Genomic DNA, 13,830 nt, shown 5'->3' with positions numbered 1-13,830 from the left:
CTCTTCCATATATAATTCTCGCTCTTTGTTTCTACTGTGATTAAACTTTTGCCTGAAGCCCAGGTCATATGAGTAATTATCAGAAGGACCTTCAGGCTTTATCTCTGCCTGAATATATTAATTATTTATAATTGCACGGCGGACCACAAGTGAGCAAAATTCTTGACCGCAGGGCATTACTTGGCCATGTGTCCACAACTAATACTCGCACTCGTTCTCTGAATTCTTTGGGTAAAAACACCGGTATGAAAACGAAAAATCCACTATTACAATTAAAATTATTTGATAGTTAAAGATAAGATAATAAGAAATTTATTGCATGATATGAGAGGAATGGCAAACAAAACGAGGGGGAACGTTGTGAGTTGCTGCGGCGACCGCAACTCTACATTTATACCCGATACTTAGTCAGTATGGCTCTCCTCCACGCTAGCATTGCACGACACGACAAAGAGTGCGTGCGAGAGAGACAGAAAATCAGTCTGAGCGTGTCGTCGGGCGCTGAGTAGCGACTGCTTTCTTACTTTTGGCTATAATAATAATCTGATCCGATCCAGATTCGGCAATCTGATAGATATGGTAATTTTCTCGTATCTTCAATATTGTTCCCACCAATTTTTGTCCTTTGCGGGGGCGGAAAGGGGTGGGCCGAAATTTTAAAATATACGTGTAATAGTGACATATTACAGAAGTTTGGATACAAAATGTCGTTGCTCTAGCTCTTACAGTCTTTGAGCACTAGGCGCTCATAGGGACGGACTGACGGACGGACAGACAGGGCTCAATGGACTCGGCTATGGATGCTGATCAAGAATATATGTACTTTATGGGGTCGGAAACGAATCCTTTTGGACGTTACTCACCACCATTTTCACCACAAATCCCTTATACTCATTTTGAGTATTGGGTATAAAAATGCTTTAGATATGCAGAGGACTCTTAGATGTGTTTGACCAGATGGGAATCGCATAAATCCAGGTAGAGATGGATACAAAATCGATTATCATCATGAACTGCAACCTAAATAAACACACCGAATCACAGCGTTCCTTAATTATATTATCAAGTATCTAATTATGTTAATATTTGCTGGACATGAAAGTTTGACACTTCAGCAGCGGTGCTGAGCACATCTGGGACCAGAATCAAGTGGATTCACTGAAGTGTTGCGTGTGTGTCAGCTTGCAACAAACAACAAGATTATTAAATGAACAACTTTGGCAAACAACTCTAGGAACGAGAAAACATCATTTTACAATATGTTGTTGCTTGTAAAGACTGTCTATGGGTATTTTCTCAGTCATGATTTAAATTTATTGGCAAGGCTGTAACACAAATTCGACCACTGCAAAGTTTTGCAAATTATTAGCAAATCAATATGACAACTTTTCGATGTGACAACTTTCTGACAGCTACTGTCAATTATAAAATATACCAGTTTGAGTTACCAGAAATAGTGGATTATAAAACGTGTTGGGTTTTGATGGCTTTGAGTAATTGCAGCAATTGCAGCGACTGCATATGGCTGAAACGTATCCAAATTAAATGTTTATGCCACTGGCAATGTGTCATATTCACCCGACCATGCGAAACGTGGCCCGATTGATGGCCAAAAAATAATGATATTGAAAGTCGAAACTTTATGTGGAGTTTATGGGCCTGCCTGTAGGGCGTTGACAGTCGATTGTTTTCGAGCTCAGAGACACGCGCACACGCCCAAAATCAGACATAAATACATATATGCGTCTGTTTAAAATTTGAACACAGAATTATACCATTTGACTGTGGGACATATTTTTATTACTCGAATTTAGAATTCCACTATTTCCATGACTATTATTGCGGTCGTAAATTCTGCGGCGGACCACAACTGCTAGTATATTACGTTTGCTGCATTAATGCTAAGTTATAGCCCCAAATGTCGAAGAACTTTTCGAATTCATTTCATTTTAATTAGTTTACTTTCATGATGCCACTCCCACTCCAGCTCCCACTCGAGTCCTTTGTTCTTTCTTTTTCTGTGCGTTTGTGTGTGTATTTGTTTCCCTCTCGATTTTTATTCAACCCGTTTACCTAGGGGAAAAACGAGTGGAGCGAACTCTGCTTTCAATTGTTACTGTGGTGGGTAGACTCTACCATCATCTATGCATGGCCCGTAGAGGTTCGCCATTAGAGTTCGTCCTGGGAGCGCCGTTCGGCCCTCTGCTACGAGTACGAGTATTTGCATAGGCAAGCAGTTTTCGTATGGGGATTGGGAATGGTGCACAAAGTTTGCATATTTACCCAGGACTGGGCTTTCGATAGTGTCTACGATTACTTGGTTTTTGTACCCCCTGGCTCTAGACATGAAGGGTTTAATGTATTGGCGACTATGTATGTAACAGGCAGAGGGAGTTGTTTTCTACCACAGCACTATCATCATATGCGGTCGATTCAGGAAATTTTGATAATATATGTAGTCATGAGCGAGGAGTAAATAGTCCGGCCACCGTTCCTAAAAACCCTGTTATTCACAAAGTAAACAGCATACTTATACTTATTTTCTTTGAGGTCTCAGAAGCTTCTTAGTGTAGATATTTGGCTTTGGCTCGAAGCTATATGGAGATATAATGTATAAAATGTGTGAATATTGTAGCCACTGAATACCGAATATCGGGCATCTTGGAGTCGGAACGTTGACTTTAGCTTCGTATTTGTTTTATTTTATGGAAATCCGGATATCGTCTGCCAGCTCATACACAAAAATATTGGTTTTCTTGTGATTCTGTAAATATCCTTGAAGGTGGAACAATATTAAAATACGTTATCCTAATGTTTTATTCATGAGAGAAGCCATGCTAAACGTATTATAAGGAAATGATAAGAAGGAAGCACACAGCGTTCAGCATTCTTTGACAGCTTTACTTTTCTTACATGGTTAATTCTTCCTTCTGTTAATTCCCAATACATATTCCAATGAATTTTCAAACTCTGTTTTCCAGTAGATGCCACAAGAGTTATCTTCGGCTACTTAATTCCTCTGCAAGTCCATTCCAAATGCCTCACCCAACCAATTAAGGAGTTCCATTTCAGCTTGCGCAAAGGAAAAATGATATCCGACTCAACCCGAAAAGTCCATTAAAACACATGGAAATTCATTTTAGGCCAATGTCCTAATGGCTCTCCCACACACGCACACGCAAACGCACACATACAGCGGGTCACACTTGGAGATGCGAAAATGTGCACAAAAGAACTGAAAGGAGAAATGGCATAAAAGGTGAGCACAACCAAAGCTCCTCAATTTACACTCGCACACCGAAGCAGACCGAAGCACACGCATTAGGCAGAGGTCCAAGGCAAAAGAGAGAAAAAAACATTCACACGTGCGAAAATGTAACAATTTACAAAAGGATATGCCGAAAGGGACACACACTCGCACGCAGAGAAGGGAAAATTCTGAGAGAGAGTGAGAGAGAGCGGGAGGCTGTCGCACTGGAGATGGCCAGCATGGAAAACCTGTGTGTCCGTGATTTGATCAGGGGAAACGCTGGAAAGTCACGTCTCATGGAAATTAGTAACAAGAGAAGGCTCCTGCTTCTGCTCCTGCTCCTGCTCCTTTGACCTCCCCAAGGGGCATTTTGTACATCGATTTAAGTTAAAGCTGAGCAAGTGTTAGACTTGTATTTCAAGCGATATTGTTCGAATATTCGTAGGGAGTAACTGATAAAGGGACGACTAAATCAACTGCCTTCATTGTCACTGTTTTCTCTTCCAAGTCATGACTCTCATGCACAGGGCATCCCTTATGCAGATGCGTTGCCTTGTTTAAATTTTCCCCTCATCCCTTTGACTGCTTTTCATTTTCTTTTTCCTATTTTTCTTCATACTTTTGTATGTAAATGTTTGAGCTGTCTGCACGAGTGCCACGATGACGCAAAATTCCAGCCCAAACAACAACAACAACAACACCAATGACAAAAGGGGTCAGCAGTTCACACCGACATAATACAAACACAGCCATACACACAAAGGCACACACACAATATGCCTGCATTAATATGCAAATATTTAAGAGAGCACATTTTTGACTTGGCTCCGGCTCCAGCTCCAGCTCCGGCTCCATCTCACCTTTGCACTGACCCTGAACGGAATTCAGCGGGATCCTCCAGAGTTTGCATAGAGATTGTGTTCGCCATTGTTTTCCGAAGGGGAATCTCTTTTGTTAAATAAAATACAAATTTGCATTTACTTCATTTGGCTAACATGACTGGGATCAGATGGATGCTTTCGATGTGGTTTAGGCGTTTGGAATATTGATTGACGATTTTCATTGGAAATAAATTGAATAAATTCTTCGGCAAACAAACGAATGAAATAATTGAAGCAACACAGAACTAAATCCTAAAATAATCTTTTAAGAGTAATTATCAGAGATACCGAGACTAAGATACCCGAAAATGTTCTTTAATCCTACAATTGGGTCAAAAAGGACTGAAACAAACATCATTTGAAGGTATTTCCGTATTCATGTGAACGGAGCACATTTAAAAACCTTATCGCTCGTTTTATTATTCTTCCGCCTTCATGAGTTGGACCCGAACTATTTTTTGGTGACCTTATTAGCGGGCATGTGGCAATGGCAAACTCGTTTACCAAAGAGATATTGCTAATCGAGCAACAAAGTGGTATCGAAATGTGTTCAAGAAAAAGTAAGAAAAGTAAGAGAATGTGCAGGAGAAGTCACTAATGCACTTGTACAGACCCCTGGCCGCTCGAGTCCTGGTCACGGCTAAAAGTCAAGTCTTGAATAGCAGAACCGGCACCAGCAACAGGATAATAGAAACTTGAAAGGTAGCTGCCTCTGAGCACGTCTGGGTCTGGGGTCTGGGGTAAGGGGTCTGGAGTCTGTTTGAAGCGTGAAATCGATCAGCGTCTCCTTCAGAACCTCCTTCTCCAGCCGTGAACTCACCTTCCCTCTCTGCTCCACTGGTAGGGTTTTGGCAGCCTCCATGTCAGAGGCAATTGAATTTGCTTTACCAGCAGCCAAACACCCCCCCCTCCCTGGGACTGAAGGCGCTATTCCTCTATTCCGCTATTCCGATGGCAGCTCCACTTTGCTCCTAACTGCACCTTAAACGGCTTGATTGCAGCAGCGCCACTTCATTCCATTCAACTTTGAGTACAATTTCTCACACTGTAATCAATGGGCTTTCTTCGGATCTTCTCTCCCGTACTTTCGTTTCGTTGGTTCTCTTTGTTTGTTTTCCCTTTGCTTCTTTTGTTGTCCCCTTGTCTACGACATGGGGAAATCTAATTATCCTGGGAAATAATATTGTTTCGTTTGCCTTTGTTTGCTGGCACTGGGACTCTTTCAGTAATTGTACTCGCAATTGACTCGAATTTTCCTTTTTTGTTTTTATTTGACGGATGTGGACAATCTATTGAAAGGCTTGAAATCCCAAGAGAAACAGGGATTTATTAGGCAATCTTTCATCTGTAATCTAAAGATAAAGAATGTAAATAACCAACCGAAATATGGAGGGCAAATATTTTACAAGGTCCCATTGATACTGTTTTATACAAATTGTTTTGTATGAACTATTAAAAACTATTTTCCATCAGCAAACAAAAAGCAAGACCCACCACAATTGTCTGTAGGGAGAAAAACGTGCCATCACTTCTGGTTGAATAGCAGAATAAGCCGCCTGTCTATGCAGGGAAAGCCATGCCAAAAAAAGACTCCACAGAAATATTTTCACATATATCTCGCTTATGGTTAGAGGCTCAAGAAATGCCAGAGGAGCAAGGAGTTTTTTCAGCTTCTCAGAGATTCACATTCGCACACTTGTCGCTCATAACTTCATAGTAATGCAATTTGCGTGGCAAGGTGCAAAAAAGTGGCCAACAAAACAGAAATAGAAAATACTCTTCTCCTCTCTCATCTCGCTTTGCAATTTTTTCTTATTTTTTTGTGGCTAGGTCAAATGCAATTTGAACGGTGAAATTTTGTGCGAAGCTAAAAAGAAATGGCTGGAAATGTGCTGAAAAGGAGGCGACGAAACGGCAAAAGAAAAACGGAACCGCATTTGAGCCCTTTTTATCGAGCAGAAAGTAGTGCAGGCACACATAGAGAGCGAGAGCGAGAGAGAGCGAGAGAAAGAGAAAGAGCGAAACGGATTGAGAGAAAAAAATAGACAGGGACAGCGCAGAGCTGGGCAAAATTTATATAGCCATGGAGATAGGAATGAAGATGGTACGGTACGGGTACGAGTAGCTGCAGTTTTCGGCTGTCGTTGCTGTTGTACAAAGTGGAAAATGTGGTTAAAAACCGCAATACGAAATAAATTACTTTTTCTGCTTTGAGCTGCAGTCCGAGACTTTGGCTGCAGCTCCAGCTGTAGCTCCTGGTCCTCGTACTGGTCCTGGGCCACTTGCCTGCGCCTTGCTTTCGTCCTCCTTCTTTTCTCTCACTCGCCATTGCAGCTTGAAATTGAAAGCTTCCGTTTGGCCCATGGAAAGACCATTTATCCACCCACCCAGTGGATACTGTACTGTACTCGCTTTACTGTACATTAGGCCGCAGTCCGCCATTGCTCGCTTCCGTTTTCCGCTAGACGCGCTCCCATTGTCTCACTGCCCTTAGCGCTCTGCGTCTCCTCACAAAAGGCGACCCAAATTTTGGTCAACTTAAAGTTCGCTTAAAGGCAGCCATAGCCATTTCCCTTTCCCCGGCCTATTTGTCAGCCATCCCCTTGCTGTTGCCTAATTTGAGTTATGACCCTCAAAGAGTGATTAAACTGGTTTGCAATTGTTGGCTTAGCGCCCGGGTCGGGTTGGTTCGGGTCGGGTCGTCCTCTTGGCAGACACATATGCTGTACTTGCAGAGGGGTTCAAAGGTTAGGTGGCTCAGGAAATCTCCGTTCAGTTAGTTCGAACGATACATGAAGATACTTGTTTACCCCAGTAACCAGCCCCCCTCAATAATCTCATCACAAGTTAAAGAACGCTTATTGAATTGTTTTTGATGCAGCGACAATTAGCATTCCTTTGTGCTGCCTCGTGGCACCTTCCAGAATGGCTGGAAAACTAGATGAAACTAGTTTTCGAAAGAACATTTCAAGCGACACAAAGAGAACAATGGCATTTGTGTTAGTTGTGAGGGAAAGTCGCATTAAAGCGAAAGAGCGCTAAGTGGGCAACTACATACAATTACAATTACAGTATTACAGTTCTTGGACCTGAGTCCGGGTCCGCGTCCCCTGACCTGATCCCGGCTCCTAGCTCTTTGCGTTGAGTCGACAGTTTTCTATGACAATTGTTGGCCGGTCAGCCATTGTTGGGGCAAACTCGGAATACGGAGAAAGGAGGAGACAGAGCAGAGCAGAGCAGAGGAGCAGAAGTTGGGACAGTTGCCATTTATTTGCCGTTTGCATTCAACGAGTCTGATGAATGGCCATTTGAAGTAAGCGCAGCGCTCGCCGAGATTACCTTAAGTATGCGGCAATTGCACAAGCAGCTTAAGGACATCGTCCTGGAGCAGGAGTCGCCGCTGGCGATGGTGATAAAATAAAGTGCGCCTCACTCACCCGTTATTTATGCCATGGGAGGAGCTGAATTTATGGCCTACAAACAAAAGACATCTCCAGCTGCCAGGGTGCTAAGAAAACTATGCGCCACCGAACTTGAACAGCCACTAAATAAACGCAAATTGATGATGCGTGAAAGAGCCAAGTTGACAATTTTAAAACTGTATCGAAAGAGAGAGAGAGAGAGAGAGAGAGAGAGAGAGAGAGATAGAGAGAGGGGAACGATAGGGTTTTATGGCCCAAATTTCGAGTTATCACTATCCAGTTTTTCGCTCTTTATAAATCACATTTATCATAATCGAAAATTTGCTAAGCAGACAGATGCTGGCTGGGGGGGGAACTGGAATCTGGGAAACAGCATCCATCGGCTTCCATTTGTTTCCATTTTGTGTTAACGTCAGCAGGTCGGGCGCTTTGGAACAATGAAGACACGGAATCCGAGCACTGAATCGGTATCTGGAGCTGTAGCTGTAGCTGGAGCTGGAGCTGGAGAAGCATGAAAATCAGAAGGAGGCTGAAGGCAAAGTTGGTGCAGGCAACGCACAAAAGTAGGCAGCGGAAGTGCAAGTGCCGTTGCATTGACATTTCCGCTTCGCAGCGTTTTTTGGCCACATGGCTACGACAACGGCCAAAGATGGGGGAGGGGGAGTGGAAGGGGAAAGGAAGTGGCATGTCAGCCTGCAAAAACTTTTGCTCCGCTTGGCAGTTTTCTCGCACTCGAGAGCCTCTTTCCATCTCCATAACAAAAAGAACAGCACTACGAATACACAAAATGGGGACAACTCCAGTTTGCTTAATATTTCAGATAAATCATTGTTCGGGGACTTTGTGTGCAGTAAATTATTTGGTAAATTACTTGGGGAGTATTGGGATCAATGAAAAAGAAGTGATGGCCTAGGAGAAGTTGGATATCTGCAAGCATCCAACCCGAACGTCCAACAAAATGATGAAAACCATACTATATACCTTTTAGCATTCCAGTTTGAACTAAGCGCTTTCCTAACTATTCATTCTTCATGAAATTATAGCAAGAAACTGTTCTGATTTTCCCTCAATCAATGACAAAAAGAAAACAGCAGCAAATGAATGTTCATTGTTTGACTTCATAGAGAGCCTGAGACAGAGGGGAGAGACAGAGAGTTTGTGCAACTACTTACAGCTGGCAATGTGATTGTTGTTTGAGCCCGGGCCTGTTGGGGGATTACAGAGTTATTTTACAGGACAATGCGAGGAAATGGCAGAGCAGGGCAGAGCAGGGCAGGGCAGGGCGGCATTATCTAGCGCGTTGCTCTGCCCAGACATTCGAGTGCAGCTGAGTAGTATCTCGGTATCTATCTATATTTGTGCATCTACATCTTTAGTTCCTCGGAATAGCTGGTTGGCTGACTGTTGCTGGTGCTGGTGCTGGTGCCGTGCCTCGGTGCCCCTGTGCCTGGGCTGCCAGAGATGACTGCTGTTGTCTCTGCTCTTGACCAGCTCGGTTTGCTGTTTTGTTTGTGAATTTGCGCATCACGTGGCACTGACTAAACAATGGGCATGCCAGCAGCCAAGTAGCCCAAATGGCAGCTGTCTGGAGCCTCTGTCCGGGGCGTATTACCGACCGTCCCAACTATCCCCATCAACCCATTTATTTCGTCAGAAATTTTCGCTTTTCGCTTGGCGACAACTTTTTGTTGCTGTGGCTGTAACTGCTGTTTTTGTGCTGCTTTCGTATTGCTTAATTAAAAAGTCATCATAATTTTGTGCTGCAGCTGCCGACGACAACGACAACGTCGACGCAGACTTTGTTGTAATTTTCTAAAGCTAATAAAATTGCTTTGTAGCTGAAGTGGAAATAAAGCATTTTAAGTGCTTTGGCGCTTATCGCCGACGAAGCAGTTTCCAAATTGAACTCAATGCACTTAGGCACAGAAAAGCACAGTACGACACAGCATAGGCATCCAAGGCGGTACCGCCGACAAAAGTTAAAGGACTTGTTTAAAATTTTATGACATTTTTATACTTGGGGCCCGGACAAGAAGGGCACACAAGACAAGGCAGGGCCGGGCTGGGCAAGGAAGGGCGGGCCATTAAAATGTTTTAAAGCAACATTTAAGCACTTAACTTGATATCTTCGTATCTTTGGATCTTCATCTATGTGAGCAAAGCCGCCCAAAGAAAGTTATTCCACAGCCGTATATCAAAACTGGAAGAGCACCAAAAAAAGGAGACCGTGTTGTTTGCATTTCCAACAATTAACTGGCTCGAAGGAAGCTCATGTAATCCCTGGGATTGAAACTTTTAAAATTGCTCAATTGTCTGTGGAAAATGATGAATTAATAAAGTCGTTAATTCAAGTGTTCGTATAATAAAAGTTCTGAAGATACCTGAAATAAAGGGAATGGATAAAATACAGCTCCCACTTGATAAGAACTGACAAGCGATGCATCAGTGAGCTCTCTTTTAGTTTTTCGAGTATAAACTTTGAAGCCGCTAATGAAGACACGCTTTCTTTCCACATTTGGCACTTCCTTTGGGCCAAAAATTCATGAAAAATTGAATTATATGAAAAAGTTTCCCCAACAACACCTAGCAGACCCCAGACCACAGATCCCACATACCTCTCAGACCTCTCAGCCCAGATATTACATGAAAAATGTGCAATGCAATCTAATTGAAGTTACTGCACTGCAGCTGAGGCGGCAGCCACAGTCGAACTCGATGTGGGGGAAACTCCATGCAGCACATGCCATAATGCCCTGCCAGCAGGTATGTGGGACCCACCTGGCGTATGCGTAATAATATTTTGCATCTCCCCACGTATTTTGCATAATTTCCACTTCCATTGCTAAACTTTTCGCTGCACAAACAGTGCGGATGCGGTAAAAATAGGAATGCGAAAGAGCGTGCACGCCGAAAAAGAAAAAGTAGAAGAAAAAGAAAAAGAAAAGGGAAGAAGCCAAGTTGCCAAACAGAAAATTAAATTTCAACTAATATACATTTTTTAAGCACCTCACAATTGCAACAAATTACGAAGAGACGAGGAGGGAGCCAGGACTTGAAGTCCAAAGACATTTGGCACTTAAGCAGCTTTCAGCGAGCCCATTGTTCCTTCTGAATTTGACTTTTGCTGCGTCCCCGCCACATGTTGAGTGGCACAAAATTGTGTCAACTCGCTCAGCGGGCGGTGGAGGTGGAGCGGTATGGCTGGTGGAATGCCACGCGTAGCAGGAAATTTGCATAAATTAAAGTGCGCAGAGTCAGCGCTGCCACAGTTGCAAGAACACGGCCAACAATTTCTAGTGGCATTTTACAGCGGAAAAGAAAACTCCCATAAGTTTTTTAGACTTGGGTAGCAATTTTATGAGCAAGCGCTCACTTGTTGCATCTGCGGCAGTCCGCGTACTGATTCCTCCAAATGTAAAATCTTCTAAAATTAAGCCGGACCAATGGATAAATCCCATCTTAAATTGTCTTAAAGTGTTCCCTCCCAATTCACAATTTAAACGTTTCATTCACATGCTCACCTATTGATGTACACAATCTTTTTATCGCCAACAAACTATCGGTACAAACTTTGCTCACTTTCCCGCAACGTAGTCTTTATGCAAACAGAAAACTTTATCTGCATTTTCTTTAAGCAAAATGAAGCGTGCTGAGAGCTTAAAAGAGAATGGAGAAAAACCGCAAAAGCGGTTATCCTTTCCCAACTTTGGTTTTGCACATTAAGCTTTTTTCTCATGAAATAATATTTAAAAAAGCAACAGGCCATGGAAAATGAGCATGTGAAAGAATTTCTGAAGGAAAGCCAACAAAAATATTATGAAAGAGAAATGAGAATCTGCTCAGATTTTTGGGCATGGCATAATTGATGGCAGGAAAGTCTCTGTTCAGGCTGTTCAGGAATGCAAAACTGATTTAAATTTAAAATTAAAATAAATAAATATGTATAAATTTAAGTAGAGGTTTCATTCATTTAATTACATTCGTTGAATTCAATTCGTTTTGCAGTTAATGCAACAACAAGAAAAATGGGAAAGGATTGATTTTTAAAGAAATATGATTTTTGATCATTTGCGACTTAACTACATAATTAATAAAAAACGCTATAATCAGATTTAATACTACTATAATATCCCGTGTACGAAATGCTTTCCGTGCACCGTTGCGTATGCGCAATTTTCAATTAAAATCTAAGAGACCAACGAACAAAATGCATTCAGGGCTAAAAATTTCGGATTCGGTTTCATTGTCGTGTTTTTCTCAAATGACGGAAAACAATATTTGAATTCGCGAGAGCGGAAAATGGCCGTGGCATAAAGGGGAGCGGAACGGAACGGAACGGAATGAAGTGGGGGACAGAGACAGACGCATCGGTAACACGCATCGCAGCGTTGATAAACTGTGCATAATTTTGCATATCAAAAGCAAAAGCAGCAATTAAGTCAGCATGGGCAGGAGATGCATGAGAGGCGTCGTACAACAATTGCTTTTGATAGATAATTGCTGCATATATAGCACGAGTATGGGTGGGTGTGCTATCTGCGGGGGAGTGTGCCTTTGCTTCGCTGGCACAGGCTCAGCCGCACATGTGTGTATCCTGCATTATGTAAAAGAGAAATGCTCCACACTCTGGTAATTTTCATAAAATTAGAGCCACAACAGTGTTGCGCGGGCAGGCAGAGGAGTCATGAATGAGGTGCTGCATAATATCCCAGTAACATCCAGAAGCATCCAGAAACTTCACGATCAGCCCACGTTCCATCACGCTGTGACGTTGCGGCTGGCTGTTTACGTATGCATCGCTTTTTCCACACATAAAATAATTATAATTTTGTGCGTGCTTTGATTTTGTGCCACTTGACAATTTTCCATTGGGTTTCCTGTAAATTTCAAATTGCGAACACAGAACACAGAGTTTTTGTTGCTGTTCATCAACGAGTATACGCACGCATAAGTATCCATTGACTAAATATGTTACCCTGACTGTGGAAAGCTTCTGCTTTGGGATATTATCGCCATGAGCAACAGTTAATAAGGGCGAGGGTTTCTTATTTATTTTTGTTTTGTTTTCAAACTCATCGATTACTGAGATTTAGCTTTGGAGTAATTTGAGCAGCATATCTTTGATGGCGACTTAATCGTAGAATATTTTAATACAATTAATGTTCACCCATTCCCAATAGATATATGAATGTTTTTCTTAGTAATATTTTTTCTCCATAAGCCCATTTATTATTTCCACGCTGACCTCAGTACCACAGGGGCACACAATATTTTTAATTAGTTTTCCGTTCTAATTATTGTAATTAAAAATTAGTTTTCCTTCCTTCCCATCCCTATTCTTATCCTTTTAGTTATCACTATCCTTATCCCGAGTGAGTTGCACTGAGAATGTGCGTTCAGTGTTTATTTGGTCTTCGTGTAAGAATACTTTCGTATCTGGGTATTAAAAATTCATTTGCTTCTAAATCCAATTAGATTTCCCATTAATATTCATGGCGGATGGCAAATGGCGGATGGCGGATGGCGGATCCACGAGATTCAGCAGAAACAGCTGGTACTCATGTGGTTCGCGAAACCTCGAAAGCAGGAAGAAACAAGTCAATACCTTGATTCTGCTTTCACTGAACTGAGGAGAGCACCTATGCCAATTACTCCCATCATAAACACGAATTGACGTCACCAACTCTTGGCCTTTGGCCCTGACCAATAGGGGGAAGAGAAGGGAAGGGAAGGGAAGGGAAGCAGGGAATAGCCTTGCCACCGCTCATTCAGCCAATTTGTGGCTCATTCATTAAAACCCGCTTAGCTGGCAGAAACCAGTGGCAACAACTGCCTGTGGAGCACAGGGCTGGTAACCGACATCGTGCGGGTTGTTGACATAAAAATTACGCGCATGAAAGTCAACAGGGAAAATGAGTTAAATCAACATCATACGCGAGCGTCGTTTGTGGAGTAGAAATGCAAAAATGCAGGGGGAGAAAAATACAGAAAAAACCAACAAAAAAACGGAGGGAAAATTAAATTAGTTGCATGAAATGCTGTCGGAACTTTCTTCGTAAAGCAGCTTAAACAGTGCAAATGGTGAATGAATTTTGGAGTTCCGTATGACGCACAAAAACACCACACCTCACCCCAAACTGGGACCTCTCTAAACTTAAGAATGGTCTTCTTTTTTTCCATAACTTTAAGCTAAATTCGCACCTCATGTGTAAATAGTACCTAGGATAGTACCTTAGGATATTCGACTTTGGTCTGGGTTTTTTCATAAGTGCCTGTC

This window comes from Drosophila miranda, chromosome XR, assembly GCF_003369915.1.
Source record: "Drosophila miranda strain MSH22 chromosome XR, D.miranda_PacBio2.1, whole genome shotgun sequence".
Taxonomy (NCBI): Eukaryota; Metazoa; Arthropoda; class Insecta; order Diptera; family Drosophilidae; genus Drosophila; species Drosophila miranda.
This window is presented reverse-complemented; position numbering follows the sequence as displayed.